Source organism: Balaenoptera borealis (genome assembly GCF_965194805.1).
Source record: "Balaenoptera borealis genome assembly, chromosome: X".
In the NCBI taxonomy this organism is placed as follows: Eukaryota; Metazoa; Chordata; class Mammalia; order Artiodactyla; family Balaenopteridae; genus Balaenoptera; species Balaenoptera borealis.
This window is the reverse complement of record NC_138881.1, coordinates 35,716,689-35,727,890: the sequence shown is the minus strand read 5'-3', so window position 1 is coordinate 35,727,890 and position 11,202 is coordinate 35,716,689.

Sequence of the window (11,202 nt, the reverse complement as noted above, 5' to 3'; positions counted from 1 at the left end):
TGAGCAAGGTCTCTTCCCTCTGGCTTCAAAGGTTGAGAAGGCCTGGGTCAGGTGCTCCCACCCGCCCCTCCTCTGCCTGCCACCGTGTCCAGAGCCACCAAGCTAGGAAACCTATTCTTACTTCTAATCTTGTACTTTGAAAACAATTAAGATTTAACATACATTCAGTAAAGTCCACCAGTCTTAAGTGTACAGGTCTATGGTTTTTTACATAAGTATAGATTCATGAATCATAAGTATAGATTCACCCAGATCAAGATATAGGACGTTGGTGGGGGAGAGGGATAAATTAGGGGTTTGGGATTAACAGATACACACTACTATATATAAAATAGATAAACAACAAGGACCTACTGTATAGCACAGGGAACTATATTCAGTATCTTGTAATAACCTATAGTGGAAAAGAATCTGAAAAAGAATATATGTAGATGTATAACTGAATCACTTTGCTATACACCTGAAACTATTACAACATTGTAAATCAACTATACTGCAATTAAAAAACAAACAACAACAACAAAAAAGACACAGGACATTGTCAGCATCTGCCCCAGAAGTTCCTTATGCCCCCTGCCAGCTGACATTTTGACATGCCCCCGAAGGTAACCATTATTCTGTCTCCTAACAGTATAGACCTGTTTGAGAACCTCCATTAACTAGAATCATACAATATATATTCTTGTGGGTCTGGTTCCTTCCACTCACCATTGCCTGGAACATCCATCCATCCATCCATCCATCCATCCATCCATCCATCCATCCATCCATCCATGTTGTCACATGGAGCAGTCATTCATTCTTTTTCCAATGCTGTGTAATGTCCCTTTGTATGAATACATCATGGTCAGTTTATCTGTTCTCCTCTTGGTGGGCATTTGGGTGGTTTCCAGTTTGGGGCTGTTCTGAATAAAACTGCTCCGTGCATTTGTGTGTATGGCTGTTGGTGAGCATAAGCACTCATTTCTCTTGGCTATATGCCTCGAAATGAAATTGCTGGGTCACAGGATATGCAACAAAGCCATGCCTGATTTTTAAAAGAGTAAGCCCAAAGAGGCCAAAAGTCTAAAATGTAAATGATGGCATTTCAGGCACCATGTGGGTGGGGAGATATTTTGCTCACGTGTGTGGGGGATTGTTACAAACATGGCCCCCAATGGATCATAATTGCCAGTAACCACATCTGAAGGTAGTCCTCTCTCACTTTGACTTTGGGTTTAGCCACATGACTTATTTTGGCCAACGGGACATCAGTAAGCATGATACAAGCGCTTGGGCATTGAGGCCTGCCTACTTGACCTGTTGCCCTCACCATATGAAGAAACCTGGTCTAGCCTCCTTGAGACGAAAAAGACCACATGGACAGAATGATCCAGATTTGGGGGCGCTGGGGAGTGAGATTTTGGGTACTGCTTGTTACTTCAGGATAACCTAGCCTAAACAGAAATTGGTACCAGAAGTGGGATTCAGCCGTAACAAAAACTCTAAAATATAAGGTCCTGACTTAGGGTTGGGTGGCAGATGGCAAAGAGGATGGAAAGATAGTGACCCATGTTAGGCAGTGGCTAAACATTTGCTAAAACTGGGACCGAGTCTTGCTGGTGTCAGTGCTGGCCTGGGGGGCATGCAGCACCACCACTGTGACCTTCCCCATCCATATAGCTTCCCCCCGACACCCACCCCCCTCGCCCCATCTTCTGCTTACAGATCCCATCACTTTGTTACCAGCATCAGTATAACTTTTTAATACAGTTTTCCTTTGTCTTTTTTTTTAAATTTATTTTTTGGCTGCGGCGGGTTGGGTCTTAGTTGCGGCACATGGGATCTTTTGTTGCAGCGTGGCGCGCGGGCCCCAGAGCGCATGGGCTCTGTAGTTGCAGCGTGAGGGCTTAGTTGCTCTGTGGCATGTGGGATCTTAGTTCCCCAACCAGAGATCGAACCGGCGTCCCCTGAATTGCAAGATGGATTCTTAACCACTGGACCACCAGGGAAGTCCCAGTTTTCCTTTGTCTTTTCTTCCTTTCTCTCTGCCTTTTTCTGCCTGTTCTAACTAACTCCAACATCCTCTAAGTCCAGTTTGAAAGAAGGAAGAGACGGGAAAATATTTGAAAGTAGAGGCATGAGTTTAAATTCCAGGCTGCCAAGCATCAATTCCAGAAAAGAACCTTTAGAGTTATTCCTTTTCATGACCCAATGGGGCTGCTGAAGCACTGGGGGCAGAACTTTAGGAATCTGCCTTACAAAAGTAAATTGTGGTTCTTATACTTATTGTTATTTGATTACCCTGTGATGGTGTAATACCCTCTCCAATTCCTATGACTGTTGGACTTGGGGGGTCAGCTGACGCCCAAGTTGTTCTTCCAGCCCTACCAGTACTCATCATGTGCTTTTCAGGCAGCTCTTTGAACCCTCCTTTTTTGTCATAACCTCTTAATGGGGGCAAGAATACCAGCCCTGCCTTCCTCACGCAGTGATTGAGAGACTGATGGAGAAACGCCCGTGAAAGCAGCGTGAACTGAGCAAATCAGCGTCCAAGACAGTGCGGTGTCATTAGCTACGGGAACGGCCACCAGCACGAACTGTTTCATTTTGGGGGCAATGGCTTTTGAGTTTTTCAAGGTCATTTTGTTTTATGGCCTCTCTCCTTAGTAGTCCACATATATTTTGTGTGCTTAGGAGCGACAGTGGGTTCTTGAAGCTTTCTCTCACTATCTCTGGCTGTATTTGCAAACCAGTGGAGCCATGTACAGCGGCCATCGTCTTTACGAAGCTCTCGGCTTGTTTCAGGAAGAACAGTTACAGAGTCTGTCTCCTTACCTGCTGGAAGCAAATCCTATCTCTATGTGCCACCAGAGCTGCTTTGACATCAGATTCCCTGTTGGGGTAAACCAGGGCTGGATTCTCAATCCACGGCCTGTGGACAGGCTTCCGGAAGCTTTATGATTGTGTGCAAAAATTCTGTGTGACCGGGTGTGGGCACACCCCACACGTACACATGCATGTCTTGTTCTGGGAAGAAAGGCTGCAGGTAAAAGTGGACCCCCAAAGACTAACCCCCCCCACCCCTTCACTTTCAGGCCTAGGCCGTCACTATGAGATTGGGAATCTAAGACATCAGCAAGAAGCTACTGGTGTTACGAGCAGTAGTTCCAAGAAGGAAAACTGCCCTAGGTATCTGGACCTACTTCAGCTAAACCCACAGACATGCTGCCGTGTCAGCAGGAGGGCCAAAGCTACGTCCCTGTGAAAACGGGTGCTTTCTCTCCTGGTAGATCCAAGTGTGGGTACTTCAGGCCAGGCTGGCCACGGGTTTTAGTAAAAGGGTAGCTCAAAGGGCAGATGAAAGGGGCCAGCATCCTCACGTTATATTGAAAAGTGAACGCATCCAGTAGGCACTGTAGAGGGAGGATTATTTTATTCCCTTTTCTCTTTCTTTAGAAGACAAGATTTCCCTTCTCTTTTTAAGGTACCAGCATCCACCTCACAGTAGAAGCAGCAGAGCCGAGCATTCAAAGTTAAACTGGGAATTTTGACTCAATAGACCTTGAAGAACAAATAACTCCCACGAAACACTTCCCACCATGGTGGCTCTTATTTATTTATTTAGTTAGTTTTTTACGTGATGCCCAGCGATGGAAGGGGAGGTGCGGAATTCTACAAAGGATTTCTCAGTAAACGCTTTGCGGCGAATGGTCTCTCGGGGCAACCCATACCTAAGCCTTACGAAAGGGGAATCGAGCTAGGGAGTTCGGAGCCCCAGCTCGCAGTGTGCACAGGTGAGTGTGGGAATGGAAGGAGGGACTTGCTGATTGCAGTGATCAAGTGTGCATAACTGATCCTGTGGGGGAGATGCAGCTCTGTGATGGCTGTGGAGCAGAAAGAATTTTATCCGGAGATGAACAGTGCTTCCCTGTTCAGGAACTGTCTCCCCGCTCTGAGGGTGTGTGTGGGGGGTGGATTTGGAAATGGGGGCACATTTTTAGTTGTCACAATGAGTAGGGGGACCTGCTGACATTTAGTGGGCGGGGTAGGGGGCAAGGACACTTAACATCCTACAGTGGGGGGGACCGTCCCATGCAATGGAGATTTGCCCAGGCCCAGATATCAGTAGTGTTCCCATTGACAGAGCTAGTAGCTGCAAAGAAAGTTCCAGGTGTCTTTTCTAAAGATCCCATTGGTTCCTTAGAGATTAAGGATCATTTTTCAAGGAGACCCAAGGTATTGGGGCAGGGACTGTTCCGAGTAAGATGGTTGGTGAGCTCATCGAAAGCCTGCCTGTGTACCCTGCAGCCCAAGGAGGCTTGGGAGACACCTGAGGACCCACTGAGGTCCAGCTGTGGCCACTTGGAGGGGTGTGGGGGAGGGGCATGGGGGAGGGGGCAGGTGCTACGTAGGGAAGGCAGTTACCACCAATGGAGAGAGAGAAGACTGTGGGTGGTTCCCAGTGAGGTTGGGTTCCCCTCCCCCCACCAGAGTGAGACAGCCCAAAAGTCAGAGGAGGTGGGGCGGGGTCAGACGGGATTTCAGGTCAGGCAGAATCAAGGTGTTGTCCCCCAAAAGGCAGAGGGGGTCCTTGCGGAGGCCAGGCAAGTCTTAGCTGGACAGAACAGGGTTCTGCTGCTGATTTCCTTCTGCTCTGCTCTTGGCTTCTCCAGTTCTTAAGGGGAGGGGCCTCTGCCTCTGTTGGTACCCCTGAGGGCCCCCCGGCAGGGAGGAGGACTTGCTACAGCTGGAACCAACCTGTATTGGCCTGGTCCGCTGCAGGCTGGGGGAGCTGCCTCCAGGAGGGGGGTCCCATGTGCCAGCAGCGTGTGGAGGAACTGGGCATCCCGGGGCTGCAACGTTCAGCCACCTCACAAAAGGAGAGGCAAGAGGGTGGGGCAAGCCCAGCCAACTGTCATCATCTGCTGCTGGCCCATCCCGGATCCCACGGCTCGGTGGCTGGGCCGGGCCCAGGGACTTTAAAAACAGGTCTTGAGGTCAGCTGTTAGCTAGTGTTTTGTCTTCTGCCAATCAATGGTTTGCAAGGCAAAGGAGCGAGATGACAGTGGCAGGGAACACAACTCAAATACTGCAGGGGGAGGGGAGCTTACTTCCCACAAGGGCTGGGGGAAGGGACTGGGGCCCAGCTGCTGACATTTTTACAAAACAAATAAGCGTGGGGCAGAGCTGGTGACCTCAGTGTGATGGAAAAAGACAGTCAGCAGAGTGTCTGCCAGAAATGGCATGTTTTCAGCCCACCTGTTAGGAAGAGGAAGGAGAGATATTGACTAAGATCATCACTGCAAGCAGTTATTGAGCGCTTACTGCATACCTGGTGCCCAACTGAGCCCTTGATGTGGGTTATCACATTGCATCCTCACACCCATCCCGTATTGGAGGGCTCGGGAATGGGTCCCTGTTCAGAAATGAGGAAACTGAGGCAGAAGTGTGTCAATTCACTCATCCAATGTTGTAGAGCAGAAGTGGTGGAAAAGCGATTTGATCCTGGCAGCCTGGCCCCAGGGCCTATGTAGTGAGCACCCAGGCCTGCTGCCTGGGGCCTCTAAACAGGTCCTGTGAAGTGGGGCATTTGCGCACGTGTGTGTGTGTGTGTGTGTGTATGTGTGTGTGTGTGTGTTTTGGCCTGTGTTTTGGTTATCTATTAATGCATAATGAATCACTCCAAAACTTAGTGATTTAAAAAAAACAACTATCATTTTATTACTATCTCTTGCTGTTCTGGGGGTTGTCTGCCCTCAGCTAGGCAGTTCTCTCTCTGTCTCTGTCTCTATCTGGTGCCATTGCATCAGACAATGCCTGGGTCTGACGTCCTAAGGAAGGCTTCCTTCCTCGCTCCCATGTCTGGTCATTGATGCTGGCTGTTAGCAGTGATCTCAGCTGGGGCTGTCAGCTGGAACATCTCCATGAGGCCTCTCTGTGTAATCTGGGCTTCCCCACAGCATGGCGGCTGGTTTTGAAGAGTAAGTATCCTGAGAGAGGAAGCCTTAGAAGTCACATAGTGACACTTCTACCACTATCACAAATCTACACAGAGCCAAGGGGAGGGACCATAGATCTCAGCTCTTGATGGGAAGAATGACATGAGATTGTAAGAAGGGCACGTGGCATGGGAGATCTTGTTGTGACCATCTTGGAAAATGCAATCTGCCATTATGCTTTTTCTCTTTAATTTTTTTTTTTAACCTTGTAAGAGCCTCTGTGAATTAAGTCCAAATTCATTTTGGAGTCACTTCCCTTAGTGAGAAGATGCTAAATGGGTAGGGACCCAGAGCCTTGCCCAGTAGCCTCTGTTCTGCCCTGTTATAGTTTCCCTGCTAGGAGCCAGACACTGAGCTGGAATTGGGGATACAAAACCCTTGGTCCTGGGGAAAACAGCAACTATCAGCCATGAGGAGAAAATCCCCCCAAGCCCCTATCCCAAAGAATTGTCGTCTTTAGTTTTAATAAATGTACGTGGAGGTGGCCCTACACAGTCAGAGAGTTGGAGCGGTTCACCCTGAACTGTCCCCACCTTCCCCCCATCCTTGTGCTGGCTTGGCCTTATCTTTCTCTGTTTTTTGTTGTTATGGGCTGAATTGTGTCCCCCCAAAGTCATATGGTGACTCCCAGTACCACAGAGTGTGACTATGTTTGGAAATACGGCCTTTAATTAAGGAGGTAATTAAGATTAAAATGAGATTACAAGAGTGTGGCCCCAATCCAATAAGACTGATATCTTTATAAGAGGAAGAGACACCAGGGACATACATGCACGGAGGAAAGACCATGTGAGGACACAGCGAGAAGGCGGCCGTCTGTAAGCCAAGGAGAGAGGTCTCAGGAGAAACCAACCCTGCTGACACCTTGATCTGGGACTTCTAGCCTCCAGAACTGGGAGACATAAATTTCTGTTGTTTAAGCCACCCAGTCTTAAATATCTCCTGATTTGTTATGGCAGCCCGAGCAGACTAACACGTTCATCCTGCATCCTCTTTAGGAAAGCCCTCTTCTGGTGAGGTTACCAAGGTGGGTACAGGTTCCCAGAAGGCCTGTCCCTAGAGGTATTACCTGGGAGGAGTGGGAGCCCTGGGGTGGGGGCACCCCTTGGCCCCCATCCTGTCCTGGCAGCACGTAAACCTGCTTTGGTTGGATTAATTTGTGGTCACCTAGGGTCTCTGGACTCACCAGTGAGGGTTCAGCTCAGGGCAGGGAGGAGGCTGGCACAAAGTGTTAGCCAGTCTGGGGGTGGGAAGGAGGCAGTAGGGAGGCCCCTGGTCTGGCCCGAGAGGGGTTGTGGTCTGCAGGGACCCTCCAGGCCTGGCCCCTGGGGGTGCACATTCAGCCCTGGCTCTGTCAACTCTGTAGGTATGGGAACCAGCAGAAAGGCACCCCCAACAAAGTCACCTGAAGCATAGCCCACTCCTAGGTGCAGGGCAAGCAGCCTTCCTCCCCTCTGGGTTGTTTCTACCACATAGGAATCTAGGGCTCGCCTGGCCCTGATGCATTTTTTATTTTGCTATATTCTTTCCATTGTCCTGACGTGAATAATTTAAACTGACACAGAAAGGAAGGGCAGCCCCTGTCACAAAGGGGAGGCTGTCAACTCTCTCCCCACCACACACACACACACACACACACACACACACACACACACACACACACACACACAGACACCCCGAACCTCTCTTTGGCTTTACCTCCTGCGTTTCTCTTGTTCGGTTTCTGTGTGTCTGCCTCGTTCTTGAACTTGAACCTTTCTCTGGTGTTCTCTTATGCTCAACAGACACACTCATGGTGTACATACACACACATACACACACACGCGCGTGCGCGAGCGCCCTGCTCTCCCTCCCCACAGGTCTCTGTGGGCAGAGTGTGTGACATTTGTGTGTCTGTCTCCGGGATACAGTTTCTCCCTCTCGGTGTGAATTGTGATAACTCTCATCTGCATTTCTCTTTCTGTTTCTCATTTCCCTTCTTTCCTTTGATTGACTCTGCTGTTTGCATATTCGAGGGAAAGGGCTACTTCATTTATGAAGTGGCCTTATTTTATGAGTCTCTTTTTTGTAATCACACAGCATCAAATTGAACTCTCTTGGGGGTGAAGTGGGGGATGGGAGAAGACAGCCAGAGAGGATTCATCAACATTTCCCAGGAAGGCTGGGAATTTTCTGAAGATGTGAGGGGCAAGTTTGAGGTTGACAGGCACTCAGGGGCTTTTGTGTGCCACCTGGGCCTGCTGTGACCAGTGTTTGGAGCTGATGCTGGCCACTGGCATTGTCTGGAGAGCAGCCTTAGCCTCTCTCAGCCTTGAACCAGGGAGCAGGCTTTATTTATCAGGACAGGGCATAGCCAGGGTTTCCTGAAGGTTCTGGCCTCTAGCCTGTAACCCAGTGCTGTCCAATAGAAATACAATGCAAACCACAAATGTGAGCCACGTACGTCCTTCGGCATGTTCTAGCAGCCACGTGAAAAAGGTAGAAAGAAACAGGTGAAATTAATTTTAATAGTATATCTTATTTAACCCAGCTTATCCAAAATATTATCATTTCAACATGTAGTCAAGAAAAAAGTTATTAATGAGATCGTTTACATTGTTTTTTGGGAACCAAGCCTTTGAAATCCAGTGTGTAGTTTATGCTTACGGCACGCCTCCATTTAGACTGACCACATTTCAAGTGCTCCATAGCCACACGGGGCTCGTGGCCACCGTATTGGACAGCGCAGGCCGAGCCTAACCAAGCCTGGAGTCCAGAAACTCAATTTAGGCTGCCTAAGTGGCAGCGCTGTCAGTAAGTCCTCCGTATGTATGTTTGATGGGAAGAACACAAGGTGATGTGCGGGAAGTTCTCTGAGCGATTATTCTCCCATTAGCATCATTAGCAGTAATCATCATCAGTGTTCTGGCATCGCCCGCGTCCGGCCCTGTCTGTTTCCAGATCAAGCAGTATTGCTGTGCTGGGGCACCAGTGACCCTTCTTCCATTATTTGGGGGAGCTGAGGGCACAGTTCCCAGGTGCCCTGTAGGCCCGCCCCCCCTCTGCTTTAGGTCCCAGGCACCCCTCTGGCTTTCCCCTTCTATATATAGCACTCTGTGGTGACAGCTGGTCATCTGATGACTCATCAGTCACTGTGGGCGTTTCTGGATGGAACCCTGAACATTTATTCATAGGGCGTTTTTCGCAGCTTCTGCCCTCCTCCTAGTAAGCGCCGGCTTTGGGGTGTTGTCTTAAAAAACCACATGGAGAATGGGGGGGGGGAGTTGATGAACGAGCAGGCCCCTAGCTGAAGACCTCTGGGTGCTTGGCAAATCCAGCAGGGCTTTGGGGAATTGGGTTCGGGTGAGCCGGTGAACGCAGAGACATCAGTTGCTAAGCTAAGGGCTTGAATGGAGCTTTCGCTCTCTCCTTGGTCACCTGTCCTAAATACCCGGCTGGCCCCAGATTGGCCCTGGCAGCAGGGCCCCAGAGATGTTAGCTCCTTTCCGAAGCAGCCGGGCTCCGCGCGGGAGAGCCGGCAGCCCCCATCTCATTTCAGTGGGATGTCAAGGACTAAATGCTGGCTTCGGAGCCGGCAACAGCTGGCTTTAATCTAGGCTGCTCTGCTCACCAGCTGTGCCACCCTGAGAGCATCCCTTCTGATCGCTGAGTTTCCGCTTCCTCTTCGGTGCGGCGCGCTCAGTACCAGCAGGGCCGTCTCGTTCCGAGGACTGGACGAGGGGCCGTCGGTAACGTGTGTACTCACAGTAACTGTTGTTCTTGCCCAGCCCGTGGGCCCTAGGACTTCCGTTTCCCCACAAGCAGACCCTGAGACGAGCATGTGTGTGGAAGTGATTTCTGATGGAGGGGCTTCCAGGAGATGCCCCGTAAGGTGTGGAGGAGGCAGGACCGGGAAGGGGAGGAAGCCAGTTTCAGACTAAGTCCCACTGCAGAGGGCAGCCTCAGCCTGACCCTACGGGGGGCTCTGGAGGGTAAGTCATACCTCACAGCCTGGCCTGACTCCAGGCAAGAGAGGTGAGCTGTCATACTCTCTCACTGGGCATTGTCAGAGGCTCGGGGCGACCCTGCGAGTGGGGCGACAAACTCCCAGACCCGTGTGGCTCTCTGAGGACGAGCTGCTCCAGGAGGAGAGGGCAGCCTGCAGAGAGTCACAGGTGCAGGCTGTCAGAAGTTGGGGGAGGGGCGCTTATAATCAAAATGGGACCCAGGGGTCTGCCCCTCTCCTCCCATCGGTGGCCAGCAGCCCGCCATGGGTGAGACTGGTGTCAGGGACGGGGAAGGTGGTTGGAGTCAGGAGGCGAGGCACTGCCCAGGCTTTGCCCCTCACGCCAGGCGGAAGGACTGCCGGATGAGGAGGATGCCGAAGCCTGAGGAGCTTCTGACCAAGACCAACCTCTGGGGACACCGTGACACTGGGCATGGGGGTGAGGGGGGCACCGACCCAGGATGCCAGCGACTAAGTCTTGTCCACCACCCAGGCGAGGCTTCTGATCGTCACTGCTGCAAATGCTTCAAAATCCATGTCCGGGGTTTTATCTTCCTTCCCCGCAGCCTAGCAGCCTTCTTTCCTTCCACTCCTCATCCCAGACTTGCAGCTTCTCCTTCAGGTCACCCCACCCCCCAGGCTCCTTGGGTTCCGGCTTCAGCTCCGTGCCCCTCCCTGTTCCAGGCCAACCCGCTCTCTTTCCCATCTTCTGACTCCCAACTTCTTCCCTGCCTCCTTCCGGCTTCTTTTCTCAGCCTCTCTGGACTTTGGGCAACTTGGTCTGAAGACTTCCAGGGGTGCCTCCTCAGGCAGGCCCCCAGCCCCCTTTGTCAACCCACTAAGGTGTCTGTGCCCTCTACCGGGACACGGGATGTGAGGTCTAGAGTCCCGGACGTCATCACCCCTAAGTTTCCATTCACCAGCAACGATGAGTTTATTTTCCACGGTCAGGAATTCTGAGTGTGAATGATCTTACCACTGCTCTGTTCTTGGTGCAGCTGGGATTCTATTTATCACTAGCTTAGGAATTTGACTTCTTGGCTTTTCCATCCCCATAGAATTCTCTCCCCTCCCTCCCCTCCTCCCTTTCTCCTTCCTCCTCTCTTCTCCCTCTCCTCTGCTTCCTTTTTCCATTTTCTTTCCCCTCCCCCTTCCCCTTGCTCTCGGCTCCCTTTCCTTCCTTCTTCCCCTCCCCCCACCCGTTGCCGGTTTGGCTGTCCTTGGGGTGGCAGTGAC